Consider the following 6,551-nt stretch of genomic DNA (forward strand, 5'->3'; position numbering starts at 1 on the left):
AAAAAGGGAATGTATTGGGGAGTGTTCTTTCAAATAAAAATGTGTTTGTCGTCTATTTTTTTTTATTACTGACTGGGTTGGTGATGTCGGGTATCTGATAGACGCCTGACCTCACCAACCCCAGGGCTTGGTGCCAGGTGACATTACACATCTGGTATTAACCCCATATATTACCCCGTTTGCCACCGCACCAGGGCACGGGATGAGCTGGGGCGAAGCACCAGGATTGGCGCATCTAATGGATGCGCCACTTCTGGGGTGGCTGCGGCCTGCTATTTTTAGGCTGGGGAGAGTCCAATAACCATGGACCTCCCTAGTCTGAGAATATCAGACCCCAGCTGTCTGCTTTACCTTGGCTGGTGATCCAATTTTGGGGGGACCCCTACGTGTTTTTTTTTTAAATTATTTATTTAATTTATAATAACAGTGTGAGGTGCCCTCAGTTTTGGATTACCAGCCAAGGTGAGGCTGCCAGCTGTGGTCTGCAGGCTGCAGCCGTCTGCTTTACCCTAGCTGGCTACAAAAATAGGGGGAACCCAACGTCATTTTTTTTTTCATTTTTTTGGCTAAATACAAAGCTAAGCACCCATTAGTGCCACATGAAAGGCACCAAAGGGTGCAAAATTACAAAATGCAGTAGAGTGGGACATTATGTGTCTTTCTGCCATTAAAATGACAGAAAAGACTGATATGAAGTGCACAAGCACAGGAAAATCACCAGAGCGCTCTACGCTGTGAAAAGCAGTAGAAAATGGCACTGGAGTGAACATGTGACCGCCTCATGTAGGATGAAGCTATGGATCCTGGGTAAATTTATGTATTACCCTCCTTCAGTTTTTTTGCAGTACACAAAAAAACCGGAAGGCACACGGATGACAAACAGATGAAACACGGACCGCCTACGGAACGGAAACGGAAGCCACACGGATGCACCCGTGAAAAAAAAACGGACTGTTTTTTGCAGACCACAAAAATGGATCGGTCGTGTGAATGTAGCCTTATTCTGATCTTCCGTTTATAAACAGCAGGCAGAAATAAGTGAATAGCGCCCCCCAGCGTCAGAAAATCTCCGGGGTTTCAGGGCTAGCTGAGACCCTGGAGATCATGATTCAGGACGGTTTTTCCGGTCCCCGCTCACGTGATCACAGGTATACACCGTATACACCGTATACCGATGATCACGTTACAGTAAATGATAGCGCCGGTAAAAAATTATTTATCTCCCATCTGGCATGAACAAACATGATAAATCTCCTCCCCGGTCCCCTCCGGTCCCCCAGTGTCGCCAAAGTGCCCCCCCTGATGCCCTCCCAGAAATCCAAGATGGCAGCGCGCACAGCAGCGCGCCGGCCGCATTCACCCTACTCCTCTGATTTCTGTCGCATGTGCCATGACACATGCGACAGAAAACTCCTCCCCAGGCCCTGCCAGGTCCCCCCCTATAACCCCACCGGTGTTCCCCGGTGTCCCACGGTACCTGTGCAGCGTTGATCCCCCCACGGCCCTCTCCTTCACAATAGACGCTGCCGCATGCACAGAGCGGCTGTCAGCTCAGCTTCCTGTGTTCAGACACAGTGAGTGGTGGTTATGCATCTGTAAGCTAAATGGGCGGTACGGTGGCTCAGTGGTTAGCACTGCAGTCTTGCAGCGCTGAGGTCCTGGGTTCAATTCTCACCAAGGGCTCCATCTGCAAGGAGTTTGTATGTTCTCCCCGTGTTTGCATGGGTTTCCTCCGGGTACTCCGGTTTCCTCCCATACTCCAAAGACATACAGCGCTATGGAATTAATAATGCTATATAAATGAATAAATTATAATTATTACTGCAATGCCCTGCTCATGAGTAAGGAACATAATTGATCAGGAGAGCTATATACTACATTTCCAAATGGAGGGATTTGCTTTTATAGTTTCCCTGCTGAATGACTACCAAACATGAGAGTCCGTTATACGCCACAAGAAAACACATCTAAATAGCGAGCTCTGTTGTTAAGTATTCATTCAGCTGGATAACTGGACTTAAAGGGGTATTCCATCTCCAAAATCCTATCCCCAATATATAGTAGGTGGAATAGCAATAATATCAGCAAATACCAATATTTGGAAATGTAGAATAGTTCTCCTGATTAGGCATGCCCTTACCTCATGAGCAGGGCATTGCAGCTTTGGTAGCAACCATTACGACATGGACTCTGCTGCTGTGGACCCGGGGAGAGTGAGTGCAGAGTCATTGCACCCACACTCCTCACATGAAGTGTCTGCACTCCTAGAAAATGGGGGATACGTTCCCTGAGTGTCTCCCATCCATATTCTAGAGTCGTCGTGGGACCCCTTTTTATTTTTCTTACAATAAATTGGTGAAAGAGGAAATGTTTTGGGGACTGTTTTTCAAATAAATTTCTTTTGTCGATTTTTTTAGTTAGTACTGACAGTTTATGATGTTGGGTATCTAATAGACGCCATGACATCACAAACTGCAGGGCTTGATCTCAGGTGACTTTACAGCTAGTATCAACCCGATTTATTACCCCGTTTGCCACTGCACCAGGGCACGGGATGAGCTGGGGTGAAGCGCCAGGATTGGCGCATCTAGTGGATGCGCCACGTCTGGGGTGCCTGCGGCCTGCTATTTTTAGGCTGTGAAGGCCCAATAACTATGGACCTTCCCACCCTGAGAATACCAGACCACAGCTGTCCGCTTTACCTTGGCTGGTGATCCAATTTAGGGGGGACCCTACTTTTTTTGTGTAATTATTAATATTTATAAAATAATTATTAAAAAAGAGCCTGGGGGGACCTCCACATTGGATCCTCAACCACGGTAAAGCTGCCAGCTATGGTTTTCAGGCTACAGCCGTCTGCTTTACCCTAGCTGGCTATCAAAAATGGGGGATCCAACGTCATTTTTTTTTAACTATTTTTTAAATAGAAAAAATTAATGGGCTTCCCTGTATTTTGATTGCCAACCAAGGTAATGGCAGGCAGATGGGGGTGGCAACCCATAGCTGTCTGCTTTATCTGCGCTGAGAATCAAAAATACGGCGGAGCGCTACGTCATTTTTTTTTAAAGATTTATTTTTACAGCACTGTGATGTCCAGCAATCAAAATACAGGGTAGTCCATTTTGTTTTTAGTTATTTCAATAAATAATTTAAAAAAATATATATGGGCTCCCGTTGCATTTTTTGTATTGCTAGCTAAGGGTAATCCAAGCAGCTACTGGCTGCTAACCCCCACTGCTTGGTGTTACCTTCACTGGCAATGGAAAATCCAGGGAAGCATTTTTTATTTTTTTTGCCAAAAAAACTACAAAAAAAGCTTCGCCATATTTTTGTATGCTAGCCAGGTATAGCAGGCAGGTGCTGGAAGAGTTGGATACAGCGCCAGAAGATGGCGCTTCTATGAAAGTGCCATTTTCTGAGGCGGCTGCAGACTGCAATTCTCAGCAGTGGGGCCCAGAAAGCTCAGGCCAACCTGTGCTGTGGATTCCAATCCCCAGCTGCCTAGTTGTACCTGGCTGGACACAAAAATGGGGCGAAGCCTACGTCATTTGTTTTCTAATTATTTCATGAAATTCATGAAATAATAAAAAAAGGGCCTCCCTTTATTTTTGGTTCCCAGCCGGGTATAAATAGGCAACTGGGGGTTGGGGGCAGCCTTACCTGCCTGCTATACCTGGCTAGCATACAAAAATATGGCGAAGCCCACATAATTTTGTTCAGGGGGCAAAAAACTTCTGCATACAGTCCTGGATGGAGTATGCTGAACCTTGTAGTTCTGCAGCTGCTGTCTGTCTGTATGGATAAGAGCAGACAGCAGCTGCAGAACTACAAGGCTCAGCATACTCCATCCAGGACTGTATGCAGAAGTTTTTTGCCCACCAAAAAAATGACGTGGGCTTCGCCATATTTTTGTATGCTAGCCAGGTACAGCAGGCAGCCACGGGCTGCCTCCAACCCCCAGTTGCCTATTTGTACCCGGCTGGGAACCAAAAATATAGGGAAGCCCATTTTTTTTAATTATTTCACTTATTTCATGAAATAATTAAAAAACAAATGACGTGGGCTTCGCCCCATTTTTGTGTCCAGCCGGGTACAACTAGGCAGCTGGGAATTGGAATCCACAGCACAGGTTAGCCCGAGGTTTCTGGGCGCCTCTGCAGCCGCCCCAGAAAATGGCGCTCTCATAGAAGCGCCATCATCTGGCACTGTAACCAACTCTTCCAACAGCCCTGGAGCCGGGTGGCTTGATGGGTAATCATGAGTTAATACTGGCTTTGTTTTACTAGCCAGTATTAAGCCAGAAATTCTTAATGTCAGGCACGTTTGACCCGGCCATTAAGAATCTCCAATAAAGGGTTAAAAAAAACACCACACAGAGAAAAAATACTTTAATAGAAATAAATACACAGACACATTAGAGACTCCATCTTTATTACCCCCTGTCAGCCCTCCACGATCCATGGTCTTCTGTCTTTCTCGTTCAACAAATGCAGCTCTGCTCCATCACTGCTGCATGGGGGAAGACGCTGCTTCCCGTGCAGCCTTCACTCCGTGAAGGCTGCACGGGAAGCAGCGTGCAGCCTTCACTCCGTGAGAGATCAGTGCTGCTGGCTGCTGGCGGTGACAGACGCATTACCATAGCAACAGGGCTCCGATCATGTGATTCCCGGAGCCGTGGTTAGCGGTGACGTCACCGCTAACTGCGTTGCTATGGCAACGGTGATCTCCGTTAATGACCGGCTGTGTCAGCCAGTCCCTAACGGAACGGGGAGTCGACCGTGTGCTAGAGCATGTTGCCGGTACACGGTGATACACAAATGTGCACCGTGTACCGGAGAGTGCAATGACAGGTCCTACATGATGCGTCATAGTCATGTGACCAGTCTGTAGCCAATGAGATAATAGCCACGTGACTGGTCACATGGCTATTTTGATGTCATGATAGGTCCTGCATCACTGCTGGCAGTGCTGGTCACCAGGAGGATTCAGGGATCATCGGATGGAATAGCGGCAGGAGACAGAGTGCAGGAGGGATCACGGGGACCGGTAAGTGTTATGGCAATGTTTATTAACTGTATGTGTACATTTATAATGTGTTTTTATGTGTTTGTGATTGCCTCCCATTATATCCTATTGGTTCGAGTTCGGTTCGTCGAACGTTCGCCAAACTGAACTCGAACGAGACCTCCGTTCGACGAACCGAACTCGAGCCGAACCACGGCCAGTTCGCTCATCTCTAGTCATAATGTAGTCTGGTGCATACTGTCCTTATAGCTTGCAACATACTTCCCTAAAGGCCCCGTTGCACGCTACGATATATCGGGCGATATGTTGTTGGGGTCACGGATTCCGTGACGCACATCCGGCATCGTTTGACATATCGTAGCGTGTGACAGCTACGAGCGACTGTTATCAAGCAAAAATACTCACCGTATCGTTGCTCGTTGACACGTCGTTCATTTTCAAAATATCGGTCACATTCCTGGATGCAGGTTGTTCGTCGTTCCTGAGGCAGCACACATCGCTCCGTGTGACACCTTGGGAATGAAGAACACAGTTTACCTGCGTCCTGCCAGCAATGAGGAAGGAGTTGGGCGGGATGTTATGTCCCGCTCATCTCCGCCCCTCCGCTTCTATTGGGCGGCTGCTGTGTGATATCGCTGTGACGCCGAACGTCCCTCCCCCTTCAGGAAGAGGATGTTCGCCGCCCACAGCGAGGTCGTTCGGGAGGTAAGTACGTGTGACAAGGGTGATTGACTTTGTGCGACACGGGCAACAAATTGCCTTTGAAGCACAAACGATGGGGGCCTTAACGGGGCCTTAACAGCTTGGTGCATATTGCTGTAATACAGCCTGTTGCAAACTGTAGTGACCCAGACTGGTTCATACTGCCCTAACATCCTATTGCATACTGCCCTTACAGTCGTGTGCATACTTTGCCAAAAAAACTTGTGCATACTGCTGTAATACAGTCTGGTGAAAACTGCACTAATCCAGCCTGGTGCATACTGCCATAATACAGCCTGGTGCATACTGCCGTAATACAGCCTGGCGCATGCTGCCGTAATACAGCCTTGTGTATACTGGTATAATGCAGCCTGCAGCATACTGGCCTAATGCAGACTGGTGCATACTGCCCTAACAGCCTAGTGCAGACTGCCATAATACAGCCTGGAAAAAATTCTTTCGGTCTAATATAGCGCAATAAGGATATATGCTGATATTAGTTATTTAAACTTTATTAATTAGGCGCTCCTATTATTACAACGCGTTTCAGCGGAATTGCTTTCATCAGGTAAAATAGGAGCAGTATAGCAGGATACTGCTCCTATTTTACCTGATGAAAGCAATTCCGCTGAAACGCGTTGTAATAATAGGAGCGCCTAATTAATAAAGTTTAAATAACTAATATCAGCATATATCCTTATTGCGCTATATTAGACCGAAATAATTTTTTCATATACCCCCTCCCCATTGGGAATCGGTAATAGCTGCAAAGGACCTGCTGACATATCAAAAAATCCAGCTGGTAGCTGGAGGATTGAAGGGAA

Source organism: Anomaloglossus baeobatrachus, chromosome 11, assembly GCF_048569485.1.
Source record: "Anomaloglossus baeobatrachus isolate aAnoBae1 chromosome 11, aAnoBae1.hap1, whole genome shotgun sequence".
Classification (NCBI taxonomy): domain Eukaryota; kingdom Metazoa; phylum Chordata; class Amphibia; order Anura; family Aromobatidae; genus Anomaloglossus; species Anomaloglossus baeobatrachus.